At 41.0% G+C, this 14,432-nt stretch overlaps 1 long non-coding RNA gene across 2 annotated transcripts in view; it reads left to right on the top strand.

The window, feature by feature from the left end:
* Window positions 1-14,432, top strand: part of LOC117721759 (uncharacterized) — a 45,144-nt gene that overhangs the window by 10,070 nt on the left and 20,642 nt on the right. For both annotated transcript variants that reach the window (XR_013104319.1, XR_004608469.2), the window contains exon 3: window positions 13,542-13,689. This is a non-coding gene — a long non-coding RNA (uncharacterized LOC117721759). The remainder of the gene's footprint in view (window positions 1-13,541; window positions 13,690-14,432) is intronic.

Below are 14,432 nucleotides of genomic sequence, written 5' to 3'. Positions count from 1 at the left end.
TTGAGAAACCAATCTGAAGACATAATCCTTACCCTAGAGTTAACCTTGTAGCTGGAGACAATAGACTAGTTGATACATTGAGTTATTTAGGCAATCACCCACCCATTCAACAAATACTTATTAGTCAGCAGCTATTTTGAATGCTTTGCTGGGCTAAAGGTTTTGTTTCTACTCTCAGTTTGATAATAATATGAGCTTCCAAGTTAGGAGTTTGATTAACATAGCTATCGAAGAAGTCACAGAATATACCAAAAAGTCAGTGCAATGAAATCATGTAATATATAACAGGCCCTCCATATTAAAAGGGAACGTAAGGTTATTTTATTTTTTTACTTACTAGCCTATTTTGACACAAAGTCTCACTATGTTACCCACACTGGTCTGGAAAGCCCTGTGTGTACCCCATAAAGACTCCAAGTTCACTATCCTCCTGCCTCAGCCTCCAGAGTACTGGGATTCCTGGTATGTGCCACCACTGTCAGCTGGTTGATGTAAGTTTAAAGCAGAGTATTGTGCTGCCTCCCATCCCCCAAACTGCTTCTTTTAAGATCTTATCACCATGCTGGTTAGTTTTTATTGCCAACTTGACAAAACCTAGAATGTCCTAAAAAGGGGGACCCTGGAGTAAAGTTCACATTAGCTTGTAGGTATGTCTGGGAGAAATTATCTTGATTGATGTGCAAGGGTCCAGCAAAATCATCCATAGGCAGGTGGGAAATGTAAAGGAGCTAGCTGAGCATGCGCTGGCAAGCCATCCAATAAGCAGTATTCCTCCATGGTTTCTGCATCACTTCCTGCCCTGACTTCCCTAGATGACAGATTGTGAACTAGAAGCGTAAGCTGAAATAAATCCTTTCTACCGTGAGTTGCTTTTGGTCCTGGTGGTTTAAGCAACAAAACAAAACAAAACAAAAACCTAAAGAAACCACTCATGCTGAATTTGTCAAACTTCAAGAGAGAGCAGAATGCTAAGCTTTACTTCATGCTCTAACTAATTAAAATCTATCTGTTTGCATTGCGTATCAGTTATTTCTCTAAGGCCATGATTAAAACAGCTTATAGAAGGCAGGCTTCTTTGTGCGTATGGTTCCAGGGAAATGGGAGCCTCACCATCACGAAGGGGAAACATGGCAGCAGCAGGCGTGGTTTCTGGAACAATAGGTCACATCTTAAATCACAAAGCAAGAAACAGAAAGAGAACTGGAAACATAGTGGCTTTCAAACCTCAAAGCCCCGCCCCCGTGAAGCTGTTCTTCCTCCAAGGCCACGCCTCCTAGACCTACTCAAACAGGGCCACCGACTAAGGATGAAGTATTCAAACTTCCAGGGGACATTCTCACTCAAACTACCACATCAATCTCATCTTTCTTGACTCCCTTACACTTAGCACCACCAGTTACCTCAATATCCTCGCGAATCTCCCAGAACTCCTCCTACTTAGCCAAGCAGCCCTTGTCCTGTCTCCTTTGCTGACTATTAATTCTTTATATGTCCCTTAAATACTGTATTTTCGATTTATGTCTCTGCAGTCTTCCTGCACGGTGAAGCCTTCTAAAGACCTAGCATCCATTTCCCACCTACTGACTTTCAGAACACACTCAGATCAACTCTGCTTTGCCAAGCCTTAGTTCCCTCTACCTAGCACCGAGGCATCTCAACCTGCTCTAAGCTTAAATCAGCAGTGTTCCACCACAGCCTGATACTCCTTCCATAGGTTTTATCTTGGTGAGTTATGAAATCGTCTGAAACTTGGGCAAGATCGTGTGTTTTTTCATTCCTCATCCTGACACCTAATCAGTCAGTAAGTCCTGCCAGCTGCTTCTTGAATATTTGACACATCTGCCCTCCCTTCACCACCCCTACCTTCCCACCTTAGTTCAGGAGTTATCTTTTATTTAGATAAGAGCAGTAAGACTACCATCTGGTTCCCTTGCCTATAGTAGCTCTGACACCATAGCCTTTAGTCTATCTTTAGCTGATACTCCATAGTCAGGGTTGCTTTCGTAAAGTATGAATCTGACTCAAAGCAAAAACACATATTAATCTTCTGTGGCTAGATAGGGCTTGCTGTATCCATGACAGTGAGGGACTTCAGTGAAGAGTGAGAAGAGAGACTAGTCACAGTTTGCATCTAAAATGTCTCTGATGATCATGAATTAGTTTTGCTTCCAGCTTGGTGCTATAGAAAAATCACCTCTAGGAGATAGGCCTGTTGTGAGCTCTTTGGGTGCCTGCTGGCATGTCGGTGAAGGGAAGGAATTGTGAGACCCAGGTCTCTTCCTCTCCATCTGCTGTTCTTTACTCAGACGTCTGCCTGTCTCTCTCTCTCCCACCTGCTGGGACTAATGGAATATGCCACCACAGTCGTTCCTTTATTTATGGGTTGTTGTCTTCATCGTCATCGTCATCACCACCATCATCATCGTCGTCATCGTCTGTCATTGTTTTATGTAGATAAGTGTTTGCCTACATGTATACATGTGCACTGTATGCATGCCTGCTGCCTGAGGTGGTCGGAGGAGGGCATCAAATCCCCTGGCTTTGGTGAACAATTTGTTCTGCTATAGCTTCCTCCCATGATGCCCCACAACAGGCCCAAAGCAACAAAGGCAGGTATCCTAAGCTAGACCTTTTAAAAACTGACCCAAACTAAGAGTTTTCTCTTTGCAAATTGATCAGCTTGGGTATTTAGTCTAACCTTGGTTAACTCATGGGGACTGTATTGAGAACTTTGAATTCCTCCTCCATTTTCTCTTTCTGGTATCTTATCCTTGGTCAGTGTCACATAAGCAAATGTTTAACAACCCGTTCCATAAATAAATAAATATCCCATCCTGCAGAAAACATGTGCACAATGTTCACGTGTCTCCACCAGTCAAAGATAGTTGATAGGTTGGGTATTGGGTTACACTTCTGATTGAGCATTACCAAACTTATAAAGCCTTTCATTAACATTTTTTTTAAAAATTGTATAAAAGCAAAAAGGAAAAGGGGGCATGAGATAGGGGTTTTCTAGGGAGGGAATTGGGGAAAGGGGATGGCATCTGAAATGTAAATAAAATATCCAATTTAAAAAAAGAAAAGAAAACATGTGCGCATGTGTGCATGTGTGTGCGCACGCGCGCACACACACAAACGTAAAAGTCACTGATGTCCATGGCACAGACACTCCCCCTGTGGTCCACTGACAGCTTAGAACTGGTCAAATAACTACATGGTTAAAGGTACAATTCTTACTTAGAATTCCTGTTGACAGTGAGTTTTGGAGGGAATTCATTCAAGTGGCTCTGGTGGCCGTAAGCAAGCCACTTTCAACACATTACTGTCCTCACCCCATCGACTGTCCCAGGGTCTCATTTAGTCGCCTTTCCTTCCTCTATATCATAGCTTTCCTAATGAACTGATAACGACGCATAGGTTTTAAGAGGTGAAGACAATGATCTGTTGTTTATAGGTGTCCAGAAGGCTCCAGTGAAAAGTTTTTAAACTGCTCAGAGACTATAAGGTTGTGATCAATTAGTAATGTCTGCCATTAGCATGAGAATCTGTAATGGGTATGTATGCTGTATATATGTACTGTGCCTACTATGAGTGCTTATTTGAATACAAGATTTCTTCAGCAACTAGAAAATCATTTACAAGTTGTAGAATAGGAAGCTCACTATTCTAGATTACAGGTCCTCCATATCCTGTCTAGGCCTGATTTTTTTTTTAATCAGATCATGAATTCATCTGGCCCAAAGTTTTATGTAAATACACTGTAGCTGGCTTCAGACACCCATAAGAGGGAATCAGATCTCATTAGGGATGGTTGTGAGCCACCATGTGGTTGCTGGGATTTGAACTCATGACCTCTGGAAGAGCAGTCTGGAAGAGCTCTTAACCACTGAGCCATCTCACCAGCCCCCGATTTTTTTTTCTCCTGATCTTTTACTCTCTAATACTCTAAGCCTTCTTCATACTGGAAAGCCTAAGGTGCCAGGAACATGTGTATGTTTTTTTTAACAACTCTAGTCTACCTCCCCCTGGTAGCACAGCTGTATGTGTCCTTTCTGGTTTGTTTTTTCATCTGTAGAACACTTAACGTTGTGATCCATAGGGCGCTCTCAGGTTACATGGAGCCTCTAAGCAAGGGTTACTTTAATATAGCTTCTCACCTTTGCAGACAAAGCTCTTGCCTAAACCAGAGAAAGCCTGTGGGTTCTGTGATTTTTAGAACAGGGCAGTGTTGTAATGCTTCAGGAGCTGAGTCGCCATGTGATTTAAAGGGAATTGTGAGTGCTGTGTGACAGACTTTTAAGGAAAGGGGAGGACTAGCACAACACATACAATCTAAGAACCGGAAGAGGAGAGAGGCGGGCAAGATGAGCGAGAGGAGGGGGCCGGAGATCAACAAAACCTACTGATGTGTTAAAGGCCAGAAGAAAACCTAATAAAAAAAAATTGTCTAAAAAAGATTTTAATGGAAGTGCCCTATGTGAATATCCGGATAAAGCTGTTCCCAGAAGTGACAAGTTATTATATGAAAATTTCATTGCCAGGATTGAATGACTTTCCTGCAACTCTTGGTCAGGAAACTTTTCGTGATGCAGACATTCGCCATGGCTGTAGGTTGTTCACTCACTACGTGACAAACTTTGTATGCTTTAGTCATAGGACAAGGATTAGTCAATGGACCTTGGATGGAAGCCTCCTCCATGACGGCCAGCTCTCGTCTGTCATACTGGAAGATTTGGTGAACAGAAAGAATTGTCATAAAAATTCTCACTCACCGTCCAGTGTGCTGCGCAACCAACCAGCCGGGGAATAAGCGGCTACTGCTGCAATAGTGCTGACTCAGCGATGGAGGTGACCACGCTCTGATCGGATTAAACGCCTGCCCACGATAGGATTCCACGTCTAATGCTATAAGCTTGGTCCCCACACAGTGAGGATGCTACTCCTATTATTTTGCTAAGTGGGTATGACACGCCCATCAAATTTCCATATAAAGATTTATGTTTACACATATCGCTGGTGCTACCGTGTTGAGAATAAGAGACTACTGAATGCGCAGCCATAATGGAACCTTTATATCACCCTCACAAGGCTCGGGAAACATTGCAGAAGACGGAGCAGGAAGAGAGAATAATTCTTCAGAAGGAGAGGAGTGAGGGAGAGTACTGTCTTCAGAATGGCCGTCGCTGCTGTATTCTTGATCTTACATCATTTGTGAATGCCACAAAAGACTTGAGCAAAATTAGGCCTACCGGTGTCCTACCGTAAGGACAAAAGAGCTCGTGAGTCATCCTCAGGACCACTAGGCAGATAATGGTCTCTAGTGGGTGGGGGACACAAGTCCCCACACCTTCCTAAGCATCAAGGCAGTAAGGCTTGCTAGGGGAGGGACAGACATTTTCTCCAGTGATATAGCTCTGCTAAAGTAACTCATGCTTCCATAAACAATCCCTCACCCACGGCCCCATAAGCAACCCTAGTGAAACTCATTAGATCAACTAAATCAATAAACAGATAAATAACTAATGATATGAAAACGAAACAAGAAGTGGGTGGGAAGAGAATGAAGAAAGTGGGAGGGGCATAGAAAAGGGCAACAGGGACAGAGGGGTATGATAGATAGATAGATAGATAGATAGATAGATAGATAGATAGACATACAGATATAGATATATGAAAATTCCATATATAAATGCATTATATATGTGTGGAAAAAAAGTCAACTCTTTTTAAAGATACAGGCACTCTTTTAATTAGACTATGTTAACATTATATAATTTCGAAAAAAGTCATCATAAAATACATATAATGTTAACATACTCTAATTAAAAGAGTGCCTGTATCTTTAAAAAGAGTTGACTTTTTTTTCTTTTATATTTTTTTTTTCAAGGGAAAAGCATGAAGAAACCAGTCCTTCCCCTCCCACCCACCCTACCTCTGCTTGAGGTCCTCTCCCTCTTAGACTGTCTCTGTCACCTGGCCTCTATCATGGAAATACCCAACGTGAATAAATGAAACAAGAGCTGAAACATTTCCTAGCCACCTCTAAGCCAATATCACATCGGCTGATAAGTCCACAGAGGAGTTTGTGCTCACCCCTGTCAGAAGACTCAGGGGTGAACACAAACTCCTCTGTGGATTGCATTGGTCTCCAGAAAAAAGGCAAGCTGGCCAGAGACTCAAACGGATGAGAGACCTGGCCTCTGTAAGCAGATGAAGTGAAGTCAATACTCTTAGTAGTTGAATGAAAGAATGTCCATTTTCCATACAGAGGACAGGAAGGCAGGTGCAGCTGCTCTGACATGAATTTCCCACTACTCTGTGAATAGAAGACCTGTGCTCCACTTGCCTGGAGCCAATCTCCCAGACAGAACTGCCTCTGTTGCAGAAAGCAAAATACACACACACACACACACACACACACACACACACACACAACTGTGTCCAAATGGATTACTCCTGTCTGCACAGGAATGCATGTCATTGTCAACATCAAACAGTCCCTGGCTTTGCTCTGGCAGCACCTGCCGTATTGATGGATGCTCTGAGCAGTCACTCACAGACGGCACTTAAACCCGTATGACTTCAAACATCCAGCAGGCCAGTACGCACCTAATATGATTATTTCTCCTCTCCCTGCTGATAATAGAATTATGCAAAAGCAGCCTTGACCCAGTAAGAACTTTCTCTTCAGAGTCAAGTCTCTGCCCTTTGCTAACTCACAGCCCACGCTTCCTGGTCGCAGCAGCAGCAGCACCGGCCCTTGATGCAGCATCTTGGTCCCTAACATTTCAGGGAAGACCCAGAACCGTTTTCAAGATCCACCCGGGCATGGGACCTGCACCAGGCACCACCCCAGATGCCACAAGCTGTATGGAAGCGAGGCATTATTTAGCCATCTTTCTGAGGTGGAGAAAAAAAAGAAAGAAAAAGAAAGAAGAAATTAGGCTTCTTTTCTAAGTTTACACTCAAGAATCCACTGAGCAAGTAGGAGCCGTTAACAGCTCTTCTATCCTTCTTCTGTTGTGTTCACATACAGAAGTCACCAGAACTTGCCCCAAGCAGAAGAGAGCACTCTCCTCCTTCTCTCCTTCCCTTTTTCCTTCCCCCCTCTTCCTCCCTCCCCCTTTTCCTCTCTCCCTTTTTATTTTTTGTTTTGTTTTGTTTTATTTTGTTTTGTTGAGACAAGGTCTCACTACATAGCCCAGGTTAGCCCAAAACTCAGCAATTCTCCTGCCTCTGCCTCCCACGATTTAGGATAGTGGGCATATGCCACCACCTGGATAGAACAACAGTTTTCTAATGAGGCTGGAGTTTGGTTATTTAGGGGGTTACGAAAAGGCAGGATTAAAAATAACAATGCAACCATGCGGTGAGGATGGAGTGTAGGAAATGTCGGGATAACTTTAAGTAGTAAATTCTATTAACTACTCAACTTTTAATGGGCTGCTCTAAATGCACGGATTAAGAAGGGACCTACTTTCTGAAGAGGCTTTTCAAAGAACAATATTAATATTTTTAAACCTCTTAGAGTGTTAATTCCTAGGCAGCAGGCTCCGGAGATTTCTTCCGAGTCTCATATTAGAATATTGCTCATCAGAATGCTTAAATGGAGTTATCTTTGATAAAATAATGATCTGCTCTTATTTGGAATTGTTTTGTTCGTGTCTATGGTTCAAAACTACATGGCCCATGTTCTGATAAAAAAAAAAAAAAAAAACAAAACAAAAAAAAAACAAAAAAAAAAACAACGTAAATTTATGTGTGACTTAGTTAAGAGAGATTTGATAAAACCATTAGAAGATTCTTCGATTATAAAAGTTCACATTTTTTTTCATTACCCAACCAATACCTATTTAAAATTCAGTATCTGTACTATTCAGTGCATTGAGAATACTGGAGCAACAACAATGTAATACCTTACGGAATGAATCTTTTTACAAAGTGTCATTTATAATAAACTGACTTAAAACGGGACCTGTCAAAAAGTCAGGAAAGTAATCTGGCTGTGAAAGGGTGAAGCGAAGCGAACAAACTCGTGTTGATTAAACAAGGGGCCATAAGTAGATGGGCTGGATCTGCTTTAAAGACGAGGCTGACCAGACTTGCTAATGGGCTAGATATGGAGCTCAGGAAAAGAACTTTCTGTTGTACAACTGGGTACAAAAAAAGAAGGGCGTGGACTGAGCTGGAAGAGGGTTGGGGTGAAGGAATGTGGAATCCATTGGGCTTCCTCAGTCACGTGACATTTCGGACGGGACACAGCGGTAAAGTCTTTGGACACAGGGAAAGAAACAGCGTTAGCTGTAATGCTGTAATGCTGAGAAATCAAAGCTGGATAACAGACTGTGTCTAATATGCCAGGGAGTTCGGAGCGGAGAAAACGGATAACACAAACAACTGATCGCCATAGTATGAAAAAGAGGAATGGGTTTTCATTGCGCAATGGTCGCGTATGTAAAAGTCTGCTGAGAGGTTGATGAAGGTGAGAAACCCTCCTCATCCATGAATGACGTGAGCAACAAGTGCTTCTATGGAACTAGGAGATAGAAAGATCAGTCAACTTGTGAAAAGACAATTAAATAAAAATAAGGACTTACGCCATCAACTAGCTAGTGTTTTCACTTGAAAATGCTTCTCAAAATGATCTCAGCCAAGTGACAGAGCAAAAATATCTCATCTCGGAAGTAGGAGAAATGCTATAATATATCCCTGCTGCCCCTCTATCGGTCTTGTGTTAAAATGTGTGTTAATATTAAAACACGTAAATTTGGAAGTTCTTAAATGTACTAAGAATCATTATATCAAAAATCATGAAGTATACAATAATTAGTATGTACATGGGGTGTTGTTGTTGTTATTTTAGCTTTTGTAACTACTTTTATTATTTTATTTTGTAACTTCGCTCTAAATGAATAGCAAGCACCTAAGCTCCTGCCTTAGGACCGGGTCTGACACAGGCTACTATTGACTTGCATGGCAAAACTGGTTGACAGCTTACAAAAAGAGCTGGCTGTCCACATCTGTTCAATATCCACAGACTGAACTGACCACAGGAAGAAAATTCTAATGGCGTCTATAGTGAACAGACGGATTTACTGTACAAGGTGTTGTAAGCAATCTAGAGATAATGATTTGAAGTGGACAGAAGTATGTGAGTGAGTGATACACAATTGCTGTTGTATATAAGGAAATTGAACATCACAGATGACTGATTTCCAGTGCACACTATTGGATCTGAGACGGAAGACAGCAAGAAAGTGGTGCAGAAAGAATTTTGACAAAACAATAGATACAGAGTTTAAATTTTTAATGAGTGACAACATCCAAGAATTCCAGAGAATGATAAACAGAGTATACACACACACACACACACACACACACACACACCTCGTAAAATTGAGTAAAATTGCTGATAATCAGATGCTGGTTTGTTTGTTTTTTAATGAAGGTAGCCAGAGGTGGAAACCCCACAGACTGAACACAGGGATTATAGCACACACCTTATCAGATGCTCCGAAGACAGTGAGCCAAATCCTCAGAGAACTATAATGAAACCAGCAGCACTGCTAACTTTCCAAGCTGTATTGGAGGTTCCAATCATTCCCTTAAAAGAGAAAATGGGCATAACAAGAAGTGAAGATAAAATAGAAAAGCTTTTATTCAAGAATGACATAAAGGCCTATGGAAAAAAAAAACAACCTCCAAAAAATCTGAAAAATATTAAAACACGTAAATTTGGAAGTTCTTAAATGTACTAAGAATCATTATATCAAAAATCATGAAGTATACAATAATTAGTATGTACATGGGGTGTTGTTGTTATTTTAGCTTTTGTAACTACTTTTATTTTATATATGTGTCTGGGTATTTTACCTACATATATGTCTGTGCCATGTGCATGTAGTGGCCACAGAGGAAGAACAGGGAGTCAGATCACCTAGAATTGGAGTTGCAGATGGTTGTGAGCTGCCATGTGGGTCCTGGAAGTCAAAGAGCTTCAGTTGTCTTAACTTCTGAGCCATATCTGCAGCCCCAACTGAATTTATATTCTAATATATATATATATATACATATATATATATATATATATATATATATATATATATATATATAAACCAAAGGGAAATAGATAAAATCCACATAAACAAAGAGATATACCATACTTAAAGGACTTCAGTGAAGCTCAAAACATATACAGTAAGCATCCAGGTGGGGTAGGGGACAAGACATTGGTGAAACAAAACTTTATAATTGGAAAAATACCTTAAAAACCCATATACTCAAGAGACCCAGTAAATCAGTAGTTATAAAAACATGAAAAAATAATCAAAGAGATGCAATGATGAAATTATTGAAAAATCAGTGACCAAGAGAGGACTTAAAACCATACAGGGGAGAGGGGGCGTTGCTGTTCACATGGTCTATAACTCCACTACTATATCATACATGTATCTTATACAGACAAATATACAAAATTGCTTGAAATGATGAACAGAACAAAGTGTCCGTTGATATGAAAATAGTTTTATTGTGCTGTATTTATCCAATGGAATACTATAAAGTGATTGACATGAAGTATACCACCATAAATTAATCTTAGAAACATGCTATGGGGAAAAAATCTTGGGCTAGAGAGATGGCTCAGTGGGTAAAAGTGTGTTTGTGTGTATATGTGTGTGTCGGTATGTGCGTGTTCGTGTGTATATGTGTATGTGTGTGTGTATTTATGTGTGTATGTGTGTGTATATAATCTGACATATAACTGATTACATATAATCTCATATCTATATAATCTGATATACATATGTATTATGTATATCATGATATACATATCAGAATATATATATACATACATATATAATATATATTATAATATATGCCCCCCACTGCATGCTTTTAAGCTCTCTCAGGGTCACTGATTTTTCAGTAATTTTATTATTGCATCTCTTTGCTTTTCTTCATATTTTTGTAGTTAGTGGTTTATTGGGCCGTGTGTGTGTGTGTGTGTGTGTGTGTGTGTGTGTGTGTGTGTGTATCTCAGACATAGCTGCCCAACTTGTAATCTAAGCAATGTTGGGGAAAGTCAGAAAGATGGCTGGGGCTTGCTGGCAAAAACCACCTACTTAACTGCTGGTAAAATATTTCTAGAAATAAACTCACACGACTGCAAGTTGTGCTCAGACATAAGACATACACTCAGGTTAAAACACCCAAAGGCAGAAAATAAAATAAAATTCCTTTTTTTTTTTTTTTTTTTTTTTTTTTAACTTCACTGTATTAGGAAGGCAAGGGCAAAGATGTTGGCAGGGAACCGTGAAACTAAGTGATCAACACGAATGGTCTTCCTTGTCGGTCTCCTTTGTTCATTAACTGGCCTTTCCTTTCAGGACTCATTTACAAGGTGGCATGCAGCAAAGGCATTTTCTTATAGACAGGCTAGGGTAAAAAGATGGGTCACCATTGCCAGGGCTTAGAAAAGGATGAACCAAGGCTGACTGGACTATCTGGAAGCTAATTTAGGTTGCTGGAGAAAAGAATAAATTAAGACAGAGAAATTGACTTCAACCATTTGTCTGACCTGAGAAGTGACCACCTTGTATGAAGTCATTGTGCCTTTAGAAGAGACAGCATCTGCAGACAGCACTTGAAAGCGCCCTTATTTTCTCTTTTCAAAACAAGCAGCGGGCTGGGAAATCCTCCCCTCGAGCTTCGGGAGCTGTTAATTGGCTCCCCAGTAAAATTACAGAAGCAGCCTGCCTGATAATGATTGTAAATGACAGGGACTATCAGGTTTACCCTGTGACTTTCCCCGGAGGGACTTCCAGTGAGTTTAGCCTGAACTTAGCATCAGCTGCTATGGTTCCTGTCTTCTCAGCAGGCTGTGGCTGGACCGATCCTGCTGTCTTTCAAACCTAATTAGCATGAAGGCCTTTCCCCCTTCCTACCCTCCCTCCCTCAGCCCTGGAACCCAAGGTTTCCTTCTCTTGCCAGTATTCCTTAGACATGCAAATCGGAAGCTGAAGAAATGTAACCTTTCGGGTCTTTTGCCTTTTGTCTCTGTTGCCTGGAAGAAACAGTCCTTAAGATCTGAGCATAGGTTATTGCTCTCCTAGGAGAGCACCTACCTCTCTGAACTCCTTTACAGATTGATGGTACTCACCTTGAGTTTATAATTAATTAGGCTATTTTTAATCAGTATTTTTAGCACTCTCATACATGTATACAATGGAAGAGATTTTTAACAATGCCATACACATATAAGGTGTACTTGGATCAGATTCACCCCTGTTGCTCTCTCTGGTTTTTATCCCTCTCCCACTGAACCCTTTTCTTTTTCAACTAGCTCCCCTCCTACTTTGATACATTCATTTATTGTAGGGAAGACCCACTAGTTTAATTCGGGAGTTCTTGTATGAGCATGGAAGGACACTATTTACAGTAGTTTGGGCAACTTACTAGTGGTTACATTATATAAGAAAATGAATCACTTCTGGGAACCCCATGAAAGGAACCCAGCAACTGCCAGTAACTCTTCAAAGAGAGACGTGACATCACGAGCCCCTCTCCCACCCATGTCAATGGGTTCATGACTACAATAGATATGTCAATCCAGACCACAGTATTTCAGAGTGCTTCTTCTGACTCTTACATTCTTTCTACCTTCTCTTCTGTGACAGTCCCTGAACTTTTAGAGAGGGTTAAATGATGAACCAGCCTGACTCCATCTTAAGACTCATTACAAGGTCAAAATAAGTTTATTTCTGTTTTCTGTAAAACTTAAGTTTGACTGTATCTTGACCCACTTTCTAGAATTTGACCTGTCCATACCCTCCCTACACACAGATCTCCACGCCTATTAGATGTTCCGCCAAACAATTTTGAGATCTTCTGCCAAGTTACTGCATAACCAAAAACCCTTGGAAAACCCCCTAGCCTTGTAGTTTGGGGGCTAATATAAGCCGTACCTTCTTCTGTGTTTGATGCTTTTCTTTCAAACATCACTGTCTTACTTAGGGTTTCTATCGCTGTGATGAAACACCATGACCACAAGCAACTTGGGAAGTGTTTATTTGGCTTGCACTCGTACATCACTGTTCAAATCAGGACAGTGACTCTAACAGCACAGGAACCTGGAGGTAGTGATTGATGCAGAGGCCATGAAGGGTTGCTGCCTGCTGGCTTGCTTCTCATGGCTTTCTCAGTCTGCTTTTTTTTTATAAAACCCAAGACCACCAGCCCAAGCATGGCACTACCCACAGTGGGCTGAGCTAGGCCCTCCCCCATCAATCACTAATTAAAAAAGTGCCCTACAGCTGGATCTTATGGAGGCAATTTTCTCAGTTGAGGCTCCCTCCTCTCAGATAACTCTAGCTTGTATCAAGTTGACATAAGACTACCCACTTTAGAGAGACAACCCTGACTGACAGAAAATAAAGCTTGTTTAATTCGACAAAAAGAAGTTGAATAACAGTCTTTACTCTTTTTTTTTTTTTTTTTTTTTTTTTTTTTTTTTTTTTTTTTTTTTTTGGTGTGTGTGTGAGATTAACGTTTGGAGGCCCCAGCAAGATTAAGATCACCCAACCAGATTTTGAAGCCAGACTTTCACTCCAGGACTCCAGGACTCCAGGACTCCAGGACTCCAGGACTCCAGGACTCCAGGGCTTCAGTACCAGAATGCTGCCTCAGGAGGTGTGTACCTTGAAGATGTTCCAATGCTCTCAGGCATGCTTTCAGTTTGGTAGACTATTGGAATGAACTTCCACACTAATAATAGCCAGCAAGCACTTGTCTGAGGAGGCCTCCATCAATAAGTAGTAAGGTATAGTAAGGTATCTCATTCTATGATATCTGTTTCTGGTGGGATTCCTTCTGGGGGGCAGAGAGGTAACTAGTGAGGTACATGAACTCCTCTCCAGGGCACTAGTGAGACATCACACCACTCACCTGGCTTTTTGGCTCCTGGTTCTTGGACTCTGTGTTTTATTCTGTTTGTCTCCTGCCTGGGACACTAGAGAAAAGTTACTCTGCCTGCCTGGCTCTTGGATGCTGGAAGATGTGATGGAAATCGGTCAAGCCCAGTTAAATGTATGAACGAGGTGGCCACCACATATCTGCTTTTGACCAGTCTCTTCTACCTGTGTGAACATTCTGTGTTCTGTGTTTATTGTTTGTTTTAATTTTGTTTTCTCTGTCCCTTTAAATCCTTGGCTCAGCAGCCACTACAGTCACCTGCCCCAGAGAAAAATGAAAAACAAAACAAAAAACAAACAAACAAACAAAAATCTGTGGTCCAAGGAAGGCCAACCCAATGTAGGAAGACTGAGCAGCCAGCCAGTGCAAAGGCAGCTTTGGATACTTACCATGTCTGTTTTGATAACTGGAGCTCAGAATTTTTTTTTTATTAGTAACTTTTTAAAAAATGTTAATTAAAG

Source organism: Arvicanthis niloticus, chromosome 16 (genome assembly GCF_011762505.2).
Source record: "Arvicanthis niloticus isolate mArvNil1 chromosome 16, mArvNil1.pat.X, whole genome shotgun sequence".
In the NCBI taxonomy this organism is placed as follows: domain Eukaryota; kingdom Metazoa; phylum Chordata; class Mammalia; order Rodentia; family Muridae; genus Arvicanthis; species Arvicanthis niloticus.
The sequence above is the reverse complement of the archived record's forward strand: the minus strand, read 5'-3'. Positions and strand labels throughout refer to the sequence as shown.